Source organism: Ipomoea nil, unplaced genomic scaffold (genome assembly GCF_001879475.1).
Source record: "Ipomoea nil cultivar Tokyo-kokei standard unplaced genomic scaffold, Asagao_1.1 scaffold2144, whole genome shotgun sequence".
Taxonomy (NCBI): Eukaryota; Viridiplantae; Streptophyta; class Magnoliopsida; order Solanales; family Convolvulaceae; genus Ipomoea; species Ipomoea nil.
In genome coordinates this window covers 348,349-362,636 of record NW_017618572.1, presented here as the reverse complement: position 1 = coordinate 362,636, position 14,288 = coordinate 348,349, and the positions used below count along the sequence as shown (strand labels likewise).

Sequence of the window (14,288 nt, the reverse complement as noted above, 5' to 3'; positions counted from 1 at the left end):
TCGCACGCCGTCGCTCAGCAGAATCAAACACTTCCCACCTCTGCACGCTGTCGTTCCCGCTCCTGCCTCCGCCGTATCTCAGACTTCTCTTCGCCGTCACTCCCAACTCCGCCGCTGTCTAAGCCTCTCTTTGCCGTCATCGCTCCCACCTCCTCCGACGTCTCAGCCTGCACCAAAGTTTCTACCGTTGTCGCCTCTTCCCGACTCTACCGCGGTCTCCATCACTATCCTACAGGTTAGTCCTCTAATCTTAAACCCTAATCCTTAATTTCCTAATTCTATTGAGGAGACCTATGGCTACTTCCTAGGAGCGGCGTGAGTAGATCAGCGTGAGGCATTTTCTTTTCTCTTCTTTCATTTTAGGGTTTAGGTACTTTTTTGTGACATACATATATTTATGAGCTGAATGGAGTTTTATGCTTTACTCTTATTATTTCAGTGTACTGTGGATGAGGAGATAAGAATATCGCCAATTTCAATCACTCATTTCAAAATGTAATTCAGAAAATATCCAGGTTCATTTCGGCATACCAATTCTGATTAAGTATAGTGTTACTGTATAAATTAATATTTGTGTGTGAATTTCTATATGCCGAAAGACAAGAAGAAGGGGAGAAGTTACATGTTTCGGCATAGCCATGTTCGCCACCATGGCTTCTCTCTATGTCGTCGGTCGGTGAGTTATATGCCTTAGCTTTTCCAAGAGCTTCTTCTGAGTTTTAAATCCCCCCGAATTCGTTAATTGCCTCATAAATTAAAAAGGACTTCACTGCTGGATTTAATTTTTTTCGAGCTGAATTGCTGGATCTAGGAAAGCTTAAGCGTCCTGTTATTTAATTTGTTTTGTTTTTATGCTTATAAACTTATATGCTTTAATTCATTTGATTGGCAATCTCACCTTCACCCAATTTCACAGTTGTACGTGCATAAAGTTAATTTTGATAAACATTATTATTGTTATTATTTTTTTTTTTGTGGAGCAGTTTATGGATAGATGCGAAAAACAGAGTTTACTTGACAAAAGATCTTGATAGGATAACTGGTCAGGTATCTACATTTTCATAGTCGTTCTTTCCGAGAAGATGGATTTTCTCATGAGCTAATTTGCATTGACATGATTGCTGGTTTCTTGAAATGCTATTTCTTATGGGATTGTCTGTGTTTGCATACTGTTAGATATATTAATATATTTAATATAATATATATTAAATATAATATAATATATCTATAATATATATATATATATATATATATATATATATATATATATATAATATATATATATATATTAGAGAAAGAGGGAGAGAGAGGAAAGAATGCTTTGTGATTCAAATTGATGATTTAAAATGGTTAATAACAAGCCTATTTATAGTGAATACAAAACTAGTAAAGCATAAATTTAGGAGATGCATGCTCCATGTATTGTAAAGTCATGACCCACTTACTGCATCCTCAATCTGCATGCATTGCCACAACTCCCACATACTTGGTTTAATTAAATTATAATAATATTATTATTATAACATTGCCTCCTTTAAACCAAGTTGGATATATTGGTCATCCCAATATCTTTCTTCAATTTAAGAAATATCTCTGTCTTCAACGGCTTCGTAAAGATATCTGCAACTTGACATTCACTTGAACAATACTCAATGTTGATTTGTTTTTCAACAACCAACTCTCTGATTTTGTGATACTTGATATCAATGTGTTTGCTGCGACCATGAAAGACTGGATTTTTGGACAACGATATTGCTGACTTGTTGTCACAAAAAATAGTTGTAGGTGCTTCCTGCTCGTGTTGTAAGAACTCCAAAATTCTCCTCAGCCAAACTTCTTGAGTAGCACAGTTTGCTGCTGCAATATATTCTGCTTCTGCTGTTGAAAGTGCTACAATCTGCTGCTTCTTTGACGACCAAGAAAATATGGCTGAACCAAGATAGAAGGCATATCCTGATGTGTTTTTTCTGGTCTCCATATCTCCAGCCCAATCACTGTCTGTGTACCCAACAAGTTCCACAGCTTCATTAGTAGAGTAAAAAAGTCCATCATTACTCGTACCTTTCACATATCTCAGAATTCGCTTTGCTGCAGCCCAATGTGATTCTTTTGGCTCCTCCATGAATCTGCTAAGTATTCCAACTCCAAAAGAAATATCTGGCCTTGTTGCCACCAGATACCTCAGACTTTCAATTAAACTTTTATAAGCTGTAACATTCACATTCTTACCACACTCATCTTTGGACACCTTTAACTTTTCAGCTAACGGAGTTGAAACTGGTTTGGAGTTTTCCATTTTGAACTTTTTCAAAATATCAGCAGCATACTTCTTCTGTGAAATAAAGATTCCACCATCCATCTGAATAACCTCAAGGCCAAGAAAGTAAGACATAAGGCCCATATCGGTCATTTCAAACCTCTTAATGAGTGCCTCCCTGAATTCTGAGATTAGCTTCAAGTTGTTTCCAGTAAAAACCAGATCATCAACATACAGACAGATTAAAACAATATCACCAGAATCAGTGCATTTGACATACAAAGTGTGTTCATGAGGACATCTCATAAAACCACTTTCAACAAAATATGAGTCAATGCAACCATACCACGCCCTAGGCGCTTGCTTTAAGCCATACAAGGCTTTTCTCAACCTGTACACTTTATTTTCCTCCCCTTTCTTCAGAAATCCTGCAGGTTGCTCAACATATATTTCTTCTTCAAGAAAACCATTCAAAAAAGCAGACTTGACATCCATTTGATGCAATTTCCAATCATTTTGAGCAGCAAGAGAAATAATCATACGAACTGTATCAAGTCTACTTACAGGAGCAAAAACCTCAAAATAATCAATACCTGGTTTCTGCTTGTAACCCTTTGCTACTAACCTTGCCTTAAAACGGTCAATTTCTCCATTTGACTTGTACTTCGTTCTGTAAACCCACTTCACTCCAATTGGTTTCTTTCCAGGAGGTAAATCTGTTAACTCCCAGGTACCATTCTTTTCAATGGCACAGATCTCCTCATCCATCGCCTTAAGCCAATGAGTTTCTATAGCAGCCTCCTCAAAAGATAAAGGATCACAATCTGCAAAGAGAGCAAATTGAACAATCTCTTCATCAGACAGGTCATTATCATGACCCAAAACATAATCTTGCAAGCGAGCTGGTAAGTGGCGCTCGCGCTGAGATCGTCGAACTGACGACTCTGGCTGTGAAGGAGACTGGACATGATTTGGAATCGGTTGCTCATCAACAATATTTTCAACAACAGGAATAACAACTGAACTTTCATCTTTAGCTAACCAATCCCAGGCACCATATTCGTCAAAAGTGACATCACGACTTATAACAACCTTTTTAGTTTCAGGATTGTATAGTTTATAAGCCTTTGAAGCGTCACTATAACCAATGAATATGCATTTCTCACCTTTATCATCCAACTTCTTTCTCAATGGATCTGGCACATGTGCATATGCCAAACATCCAAAAACCTTGAGATATTTGATAGAGGGTTTTCTCCCACTCCAAGCTTCTTCGGGTGTCTTATCCCGGACACTCTTAGTTGGACACCTATTCAACACATAGACAGCACAAGCAACAGCTTCTGCCCAAAAAGGTTTAGGCAGATCCTTGGATTTCAACATGCACCTTACCATATCCATGATAGACCTATTCTTCCTCTCAGCCACTCCGTTTTGTTGTGGAGTGTATCTAGCTGTCATCTGATGTTGAATACCCTTCTTTTTCAGAAAATCATCACATGCAATATATTCTGTACCTCTATCAGTTCTCAAGATTTTAATTTCATAACCACTCTGCTTTTCAACAAAAGCCTTAAATTGTTTGAAAACATCACATGCTTCAGACTTTTGCTTCAGAAAGTAAACCCATGTTTTTCTACTGAAATCATCAATGAAAGTAATAAAGTACTTACAACCTCCATGTGAGGGAACCTCCAACGAACATAGGTCTGAGTGAATAATCTCCAACTGTTTTGTAGCTCTCCTTGACTTGCCCACGGGAAAGGGATCTCTATGCTTCTTCCCAATCACACAAATCTCACAGATACGATCAGGGACATTCACAACAGGTAAATCAGAAACAAGTTCCTTTCTCGCAAGATAGTTTAATCCAGAGAAATGAAAATGCCCAAACCGCATATGCCATAACCAATTATCATCACAAACTTCAGAATTAAAGCAATCAAGGAGAGTATGCTTAATTTTCAAAGGAAATAGTCGATTTTGGGACATATTTACCTTTGCAATCAAAACTCCTTTAGCATCTTCAATGGTACAACACCCCTGAGCAATATGTATCTTATATCCTTTTTTTGACAGCTGACCCATACTCAACAAATTTTGGTGTAGTTCAGGAACATAGAACACATTGGATATAAAATTGTGAGTACCATCCTTCAACTAAATAGAGATTTTACCTTTTCCCAAAATTGGCACCTTTGACTTATTGCCAAACGTTACTTCAGACCGGACTGATTCATCTAGTTCGGAAAACAATTCTTTCTTCCCACACATATGGTTACTACACCCAGTATCCAAGAACCATATGTTCTTATCTGCAGAAAAACTATCGCTGGCTAAAAGTAAAGTTTCAGAACTCTCACCAGACTTTTCAGCAGTATTTTCAGCAATGTTTGCTTGATTTCCACGATTGTTGTCCTCATTATACCAACAATCTGCAATCTTGTGCCCATACTTGCCACAATTGTAGCAATGAAATGGAAATTTACCTTGTTTGGTATTACCTCCACCTCTTCCTTGGTTGGAGTTACCACGTCCTCCTCCTTGGTTGAAGTTACCACGACCTCTTCCACCAGAACCTCCTCTTCCTCTTCCACGACCTCTACCAGATCCTCCACCTCTTTGATTAGTGCCAGTCACATTAAGGGTGACTTGACTCTTCAAAGCTTCTTCTGCTAGTGGTTCCGATTTTGACGCAATCCTGTCAATATGACTTTCTACCATACCTTTCAGCTCTGCAATTGATAAGAGCTCAGTTTTGTGTGACTCTGTGATCGAAGCCACCACATGGTCATACTTCATCGGCATAGTTCGAAGAACATTTTCAACCATTGCACCATCTTCAATCGTATCTCCATATAGCCTCATCTTATTCACCATATCAATAAGACGAGTGAAATACGCATCTACTGTTTCTGTAGAGGTCATCTCACAATTATCGTACAACCTTCTCAACGACTGCAACTTAGACTTCTGCGCCCGATCAACTCCTTTGTGTGACACCTTTAAGATGTCCCAAGCTTGTTTTGCTGTTTGAGCACGAGCTAATTGCCCAAAAATGGAATAATGAACACCTTGGTGAATCTGACCCAAGGCCAATTTATCTCGCCGTATAGCGCCTGCATCAGCTCCTTCGGGTAGACCGGGATCAACAAAGCTCCAAAGATTTTGAGCTTGCAAATGTGTGGACATCATAATTTGCCAATAATTGTAATCGAGGTTCCCGTCCAATTTGGGACCCGACCATACAATATTGAAATTTGTGGCCATAATTCACTATGAAAAATACCTCGGGGTTGAAAGGTTGACTGGCTCTGATACCAAATGTTAGATATATTAATATATTTAATATAATATATATTAAATATAATATAATATATCTATAATATATATATATATATAATATATATATATTAGAGAAAGAGGGAGAGAGAGGAAAGAATGCTTTGTGATTCAAATTGATGATTTAAAATGGTTAATAACAAGCCTATTTATAGTGAATACAAAACTAGTAAAGCATAAATTTAGGAGATGCATGCTCCATGTATTGTAAAGTCATGACCCACTTACTGCATCCTCAATCTGCATGCATTGCCACAACTCCCACATACTTGGTTTAATTAAATTATAATAATAATATTATTATAACACATACTTTTCTCTACTGTAAATTATGAAGAATTGCTAGTGGATGACATCATATTATCTCTTGTTATGCTATTTCTTATGGCCTTGATAATAGGCTTTCCATACTGAATTATTTACTACTCCATACCTTTGTAGTAACATCCATTATTTGTTGTTTATCTGTGCATTAACAAACAGGAATAATAAATGTATCACTTATAGTGCTTAAGTTGACTATATTTTCTTCTTCATTATTGGGACAATCTGCAATCTCTGTAGATGACACTTGGAAGATCATAGAGTGCAGGTAGGCAAAACTTCATTTTAATTTTATCACTAAAGTTACATTTATAGAATTCCACAAGGCTCCATTTGGTACACATGAATAGGGTTGGAATGGAACCCCAAGTCTAACCTCGAAATCATTTCTTGCATTTGATATATCAATTCCATTTGAATTGTTATCCTCTAGAAATCATGAATTCATTTTATACTGTTTTTCCCTTCACTACAGGGAATGAATAGAGATCCTCATGGAACAAGGAATAAGAATTATATATATATATATATATATATATATATATATATATATATATATATATAAAATTTTTTCTTGGATAATTAACTTTGATTTACTAATATCATTTTCTTTCCATTTTCATTCAATTCTCACATATTGTTATTCTTGTGTACCAAATGAAGAAACTTTCATCCTTGGAAATGGAACTAACAGCTACTCGATGAGAGGGTTTTCTTCCTAAGGAGCTAGCAGATGTGAATGGGAATCCTAAGCAAAGGCCTTTAGTTGTGATTGGGATTCTTACTAGTTTTCGGCGCAAAAATGATAGAGATGCTAGATGAAAGGCATGGATGTCCAGAGGTAGAGTTTCACTTTCTCTCTTGTCTTGACATTCTGTTTTAAAATCTTGACAGATTGTGTCTTGAGTTTGTTTCGATGCTTTTAATGGTCCTTCACTTGTGTTGTGAAATTGAGATTCCTTTGTTCCTATCAAATTCTTTTAAAATTCTAATTATTGTCACTTGAAAGTGTCACATTATGAAAAGGTCATGATAATTCCTGATGATTTCTCAAATATGTCTACTTGATCTAAATTTGGTTTCCTTGGATTCATTTTGCATATTACTTCCACGTTATGATATCTATACCTTAGTTGTGCTGTGCAGGTGCGGCCTTGAAAAAGATGGAGGATGAGAAGGGAATTATTGCATGATTTTTCATTGGGAGAAGGTGGAACTCTTCTAATTTCTTATAGTTATACAGTGGCCCTTCCTTCTTTTATCAGTATATTTTTTTGAAACTAAAATTATGATGACTTACTGATATGCAGTTCTAACCGTGGGAACAGCTTGGACAGAAGTATCGACAATGAAAACAGGGAAACCAATGTTTTTTCATTCTTGTAAGTCAGTTGGCTAATTGACCTTTTTCAGAAATGATTTTAAAGCTTTTACTTGAATAGTCAAATCTCAGTTCCTAGTTCCTACTATTTTGGATTTTGAATAATCAGGCATGTCCGCTGGTAATAGTTTTGCATAACTTGGGTAACTTTGAGTCTTTGATTAGAAATACATAAAGTAGTAATGAAAACCAATTAAGCTCCAAAGTTAAAATTACATTGCATATTCACAAAAAGTGTTGCTAGGGATGAAAATCTAAATAGTAGCCTGAAGTTTTCTAAACAAAGACCTGAACCCTTGCATTAAATGACAGCCAGTTTATGTAAGCTGCATTACATCAGCTTCTTCTCAATCTCAAGTTTTGTGTTGGGCAGGAAGACCATGTTGAGGCACATGAAGAAATCTCAAAAAAGACGAAACTATTTCTTGTCCATGCTGGTGATAGTTGGATTGCTGATTTTTATGCCAAAGTCAACGATGATGTTTATGTGAATATTGGTATGTTTAATGATTCTTTGGTACCCCAAGTTGCAGTAATCTAGTCACAGTAAGAGAATTGAATTAGATTTGATGGCAGTTTTATGTTACATGAAATATATTGAAGAACTATGAGCTTGCAAGTTAGTTTAGTGAAGTTTTAATATTGCAAAGAGTGAATTGTTTTCTATAATTATGTGCAGATGCTTTAGGGAGCACACTTGCAACATATATGGACAACCTTCGTGTATATGCTGGGTGTATGAAATCAGGCGCAGTTTTTTCTGAGCAGTAAGTTGACAGGAAAACTTGCTCAGTAATTAATAATGTTTAGAACCTTAGCATCTGCATAAGTGTTTAATCTCATCTGTGATTATTATTAATAAATATTTAAAGACTTGCCTTTGCTTCAAATTAACATGGCCATAAATGGTATGAACCAGATTGGTGGAAAATTGTAAGCCACATTTTGACACTATTGTCTGTTGAATTTCCATTTGGCAGCCAACTGTAATGCCATCTGTGATTATTCTCTGTTCTATATCCTTGTTGGCTTTGTGTAAAATTTCCGCAGGATGTATTACTCAAATTAGAGATAAGTTTCGACAATTTCTCTGTATTCTTAATGCCTCTAGTTTTGGATCCATTAGCCTGTCTTTAACGTCTGTATCGGTGGTTTTGTGCTCTTGCTCTGTTATTTAACTTATTTTACACATCAGGCATAGGGGTTGTTCTTCTCAACTATGTGTTTGTGTTTGTGCTTTTTTTTTTAACTTTTAATTGTAATTACAGAGAATGCCATGGCTGAGCTACGGAAATTGCTAATATACGAAGCTTCAAGAGATTGGTTGGTGAGTTACATTGGGTCATTGGGATGCATGTTTTGTTCACAATTGCTTCTGAATATGAATATTTATTATATAATGAATGAATATAGTAACTGAGTGTAATAAATTGAATAAAAACTGGACTTTTAATTTACAATTTAGGCTACTGATGTTCAGTCTCTACTGTTTGTTATGTTCAGCTAACCTTATTATTGTGCTTTTGTAACACCTGCTCCTTCTAGGACATTTATTGTCTGAAATGCTCATTTAACTACTTTTCACCATTATTTCCAGCCAACCAAAACAGCCCAAGATTCAAACACCGGTGGCTATTGCCTCTGTTGAGTTTATTGATCCAAGTGAACCTGTTGTGGTTAGTATTTTAAGTTCTGCATCAGTGCTGTATATACTTGGGCACATTTTTCTTGTTTCTATGTCCTCTTCAAAACTGGTCCCTGAATATCTCCTAACATTGATTTCCCTTCATTATATGTTTAATTAATTTTCTATGTCCTACTTACAGATTGTTTCCATCTTGAGAGCTGGCCTAGCTCTTGCTAAGCATGCATCATCAATCCTGCCTGCAACAAAAATTTATCATCTGGGTAAGTGACATTTAGGGGTTGAAAGGAGGAGGATTTTTAACATTGTGAATGTTCTTGAAAGTGTTGGTGTAAGATCTTCTAAATTGGCATTAACTTCATCTTTGGATCCAATTAATTACTTGGATTACTGACGTTGTCTTCTTCTTTTTGCTTGACCTCGATTTTCAGGTTCTTTCAAGGAAGGCAAAGAATATGTATACTTAGAAAGGGTTTGAAGCAATTCCTAGAGCTTTTCAAGAACGGAAGGTAACAAGACATATTAGCTTTTAGCTTGCAGCTTGAACTTAGCAAGAAATTATCAATTCTATTTTCTTTTCTCATATCAATTCAATAAATTTGATAATGGGACAGGACGAAGGTCTAAATGAGAGCATTAGTGCATATAGTGGAGATGTCTCTGTCCAAGTATGTGTCTTTAATTTGAATTCTAAAATGCAATCTTTGTATATATGCAGATAATTGTTCCTAATTCTCTATTTATTTTTGCAATACAACATATTTAGTGTTTCCTGATTTCAATGTCTACAGGTTTCAGATGATGAAGAAGATGACAGATACTTAAACCCTAATGTTTCATGTCAGAATGAGAAATCAGCCATTTCTGTTCCGAAGCTGGCAGACTCCTCTAAGCCTGGTAATGTCAAAATAAGAAATCTGATTCCTTTTTTATCATTTGATGCAAATTTTTGGATGTTTCTACTGAAATTATGCTATTTTAGATTATTACTAGTGATTTACATAATTGATGTATGATTTTATACTTTGACTACCAATGTTTTTTATGCTTGAGATTTAGAGCTACAATTTGATGATACAATGATATCAAATATGATGTTTTGTGCACAATATTCTCTTTTAGATCTTGACTAATCAATTAGGCTGCATTCATTTCAATCCTCCATCTTGAAGCTGAAACAATTGCTGCACCTTGATTTAAATGATTGGCTAATTCATTTGATATTTGTAGAATTTTAAATTTTTTTTTAGTAAATCTTACCGACCACCTAGTGGTCGGTAATTCAAAATTTTTAATTTTTTAATTGTAAATCTTACCGACCACCGGTAGAAGGTAATTCCGACCAATTACCGACCACCAGTGATAGGAAATATGCTCTCTTTATCCGACAACTAGTAGCTCCGACGTCCTAAAATAGAAGCCGGTATTTCCGACCACCTTGACTAGTTGTCGGTAATAGCTAGGGCCTTTTTTCCGAATCCATAAAGTGGTCGGTAAATTGGTCGGAAACTGCATTTTCGACCGAAAATCACTCTTTTCTGACCACTTTTTGGTGGTCGGAAAAATGCAGAATTCCAGCAGTGATTTAATAGAAAATCAATTGTAACAAATATTTGTTAAATAATAACATCAAACAATATTCAAATACAAAAGTCTACATATTCAAGTACGGAAAGTTTACAAAACTCGCTGAACTTCTCCAGAGCTATGCTCACTCCGGACTAAATCTATGAACAACTGTGAAGCATACTTCTCAAAAGTATGTCGCCTTCCAAACTACTCAAATTATGTAATAGAGAAAGAACTAGAACAACGGGGGAGTCCAGTGAAGCTTTGGCTTGTTGACTGCTTGCTGCTGTACAGAGCTCAACCCAGCACAATTCAACTAAATTTGCAGAATTTTCTCACATACAAACACTAGAAGCAAAGCCACACCACTCCTCTTTTGAAAGTCTGCCTCTCAATTCACCAGCCAAATGTATTAGTGAAGATACACTAGTACTTGCAGGACCCTGGCCAGGACTTCTTATAAATCCCACTAATACTACACATCAAAGAAACTAATAAATAGATCAGAGTCCCACATCAATTTGTAAAGATCCAAATATTGGGGAAGATTGATAATCCTTTAATTCCTGATTCAGTTTTATCATGTAGAACTAAATATTAGGAAGATAACACAATTGAAAACACTAACCCAAAACAATTGAGAGAAGAGATGGTCATGGTCCTTTAAAATATTAAAGAGAGCCTCCAGAGCACTCTTCCGAATAGTTGACTGTGGATCTGATGTCAGACCTGATAATTGAATGCAATTGCTACAATAGACTACCAACTAAACACATTCACGTAGTAGCATAATTCTAGAACTAGAAACATATTATAAGCAGACGCAGAAAGGGCACCTTGATGATTATGTTTCAGGCTAATGTAAAGTGATGATCAATTTGTAGGCTTTGAGCCCTAGCCAGTCAGCCTTCAAGTACGTATGTTATTTATTTTATTATTTTTTTTTGGGATAAGGGTCAAACAGAGAAGCAGACGGATGGGCTTCTCCTTCAAACAGAAAAAATGCGCAGGCTTCTTTGTGTGTAGTTCGGCCAAGTGCACAAGATTCTACGTTCAAATATAACATTTAAAAAAAAAAAAAAAAAAAACTACAACACCATGATAGCTGCCATTGTTGACAGAGAAGCCGGTGGGCTTCTCCGTTCAGTTCAGACGGAGAAACCCGCTGACTTCTCCGTTCAAATATAACATAAAACCAAAAAAAAAAAAAACAAAAAAACAAAAAAACAAAAACATGCAACACAGGAAAGCCATGGCTGCCATGGTTGACAAAGTCACAGAGAAGCCGGCGGGCTTCTCCGTTTAGTTCAGACGGAAAAACCCGCTAGCTTCTCTGTTCAAATATAACATAAAACCAACAAAAAAAATACTGAAACACACAGGAAAGCCACGGCAGCCAAACTGCCATGGTTGACAGAGAAGCCGGCGGGCTTCTCGGTTCGTTCGGAAGAAGAAAAACGTTGGTTTCTCCATTTAAATTTAACATAAATAATTATACTAAAAAAACAAAAACAAGCCATCAACAATGTCATGGTTGACGGAGAAGTCGGCAGACTTTTCCGTCCAAATCTAAATGAGTAGCCATGGCTTCTCCGATGAGGAGCCAGCATCTCCGTTTAGTTTGGATGGAGAAAATGACCGGCTTCTCCATTCAAATCTAACGGAGAAATCGTTGTCTTCTCGTTCAATTTGGATGGAAGCACGCCGGTTTCTTCTTCCAATCTAACGAAGAATTGAAACCGGCGACTTCGCCTACAGTAACTACTTTTTTAGTTTTTTTTTTTTATAATTATTAAATTGAAATGCCATGTCAAATGCCAAACAAGCAAAATTAATCATTTACCTTTTAGTAACCTATTAAATAGGTTAATTGCACTCTTTTAACAAGTTTAAGGTTTTAATTGGATGTTTATTTAGTTTGAGGGCCTAATTGCACTTTGATATATAGTTTGAGGGTCTATTTGACCCTTATCCCTTTTTTTTTTTTTTTTTTTTTTTTTTTATCAATTTTTACCTTTTACTTTTTAGTTAGGTTTTGCTCTTTTTTTTTTCTTTTAAATCTTTTATTTATAGAAATAAATAAATAAATAAATCGAGTGCCTAGGCGTCAAAAAATCAACGCTTAGGCGCCCCCAGGGCGCCTTGCGTCTTTTTCAACATTTGTCGTTGTAAGTAAACAAAATTTAAGTTAAAAATGTAATGAGACAAAATTTGAAGAATGTAATTAAATGTAACAACTGCTACAATAAAACTTTATATATTTAGAACTCATTAGACATGTTAATATAATTTTCTTTTTAGAAAATAAAACTTTAGAAAAAAATTATTTTATTAAACGAAAAAAATTATTTTATTAAACCTATAATTAAATCAACAAAATAGTATACATATATATTTAATTCATAGCATACCATAATATTCATAAAATAATATTTAAAAATCATAACTAATGGTAATATTAACGGGTTAAGTCAGTTGACCCGTTATTTGCGTGTCTAATTCTGTATCATGTTAACAAGTCGTACAAAATTCCCTAAGTCTAGGCTATGGCTCCAGGAAGAAGAGTCTATTTCCTGTGGTTGATGCATAGATTGAGACAGTAGGTCACAACAAACGTTAAAAGATGTTGGTTCTGCAAATGAATTGAAAAATCTTCCATCTAGCTACAAGTAAAGAAAGTAAAAAATTCAAAAAGATGGCCGAGTGAGTAAAGTATGAATTTTGTATTTAAAGATTACAAGTCGATTCTTATTAACATTTTTTTGGAGTGATCTTCCTAGTGAAATTTATGTCTATTATGCATGTGGTCATGGTCTTTCCAACATGCTCTCTTAAATAATTTTTACACAAAAGTAATATTTACCTAGTACTGTCTATAGGTTTACATAGTCATCCAAAGAAAGATTTTTTTTTTTTTTTTTTAAATGTAAGGATTGCACCTATTAAATTTTGTGGTGTAAGATAGTTCCCCAAAAAATTAGTTAATGACCCAGACAACTCAGCCATTCAGGAGTCAGGACAGTAACGACTAAAGAGAAAAGACTAAAGACTTTCCTTAAAAAAAAAAAAGGCTAATGACTTGCAATGCTGCTATCATAGTTAACATGTATTTTGGGTTAGAATTGTAAGTCTTTGTCTTTAGTTGTTGACGCCTTGACGGAGCAAACTTACAATTTGGGGTAGAATAATTCATTTCATTAAAAATTGGTTAATGATTGAGAAAGCTCAGGAATAATGACAACTAAAGACTAAAGACTCGCAAGTAACAATGCAACTATATATCAAATTTAACATGAATTCTGGGTGATTAAAATTACGTAACTAATACTCGACTTTGCAATTTATTGTAAACTGAGCACATTTTGTAAATGGGTCTATTTGACACTTAATTTAGTTCGTGGTGAAAATTGAGCACTTCGCAGTAGTAGATGGGTCTATTTGACACTTGTAAGTCTTTGTCTTTAGTTGTTGACGCCTTGACGGAGCAAACTTACAATTTGGGGTAGAATAATTCATTTCAGGGATAATGACAACTAAAGATTAAAGACTCGCAAGTAACAATGCAATTATATATCAAATTTAACATGAATTCTGGGTGATTAAAATTACGTAACTAATACTCGACTTTGCAATTTATTGTAAACTGAGCACATCGATATTGAATATTGACCTGCCTAGCGTAAAATTTAAATACAGATAGTGAAATTTAAATACACCAGTGGTGAGATTTGACTCTTTAGACTACAATAGATAATAAAAATATAGAACAA

The 14,288-nt window shown here is 35.3% G+C and overlaps 1 long non-coding RNA gene across 1 annotated transcript in view; it reads left to right on the top strand.

The window, feature by feature from the left end:
• The window catches only part of LOC109148828, a 10,105-nt gene extending 47 nt beyond the window's left edge, over window positions 1-10,058 (top strand). The window contains exons 1-16 of the long non-coding RNA XR_002048891.1: window positions 1-235; window positions 440-515; window positions 600-676; window positions 984-1,047; window positions 6,083-6,191; window positions 6,587-6,764; window positions 7,070-7,133; window positions 7,234-7,305; window positions 7,678-7,801; window positions 7,984-8,071; window positions 8,573-8,631; window positions 8,902-8,980; window positions 9,131-9,212; window positions 9,381-9,458; window positions 9,564-9,617; window positions 9,741-10,058. The exon at window positions 1-235 is cut by the window's left edge and continues 47 nt beyond it. This is a non-coding gene — a long non-coding RNA (uncharacterized LOC109148828). The remainder of the gene's footprint in view (window positions 236-439; window positions 516-599; window positions 677-983; window positions 1,048-6,082; window positions 6,192-6,586; window positions 6,765-7,069; window positions 7,134-7,233; window positions 7,306-7,677; window positions 7,802-7,983; window positions 8,072-8,572; window positions 8,632-8,901; window positions 8,981-9,130; window positions 9,213-9,380; window positions 9,459-9,563; window positions 9,618-9,740) is intronic.
• The last annotated feature ends 4,230 nt before the right edge of the window (window positions 10,059-14,288 follow it).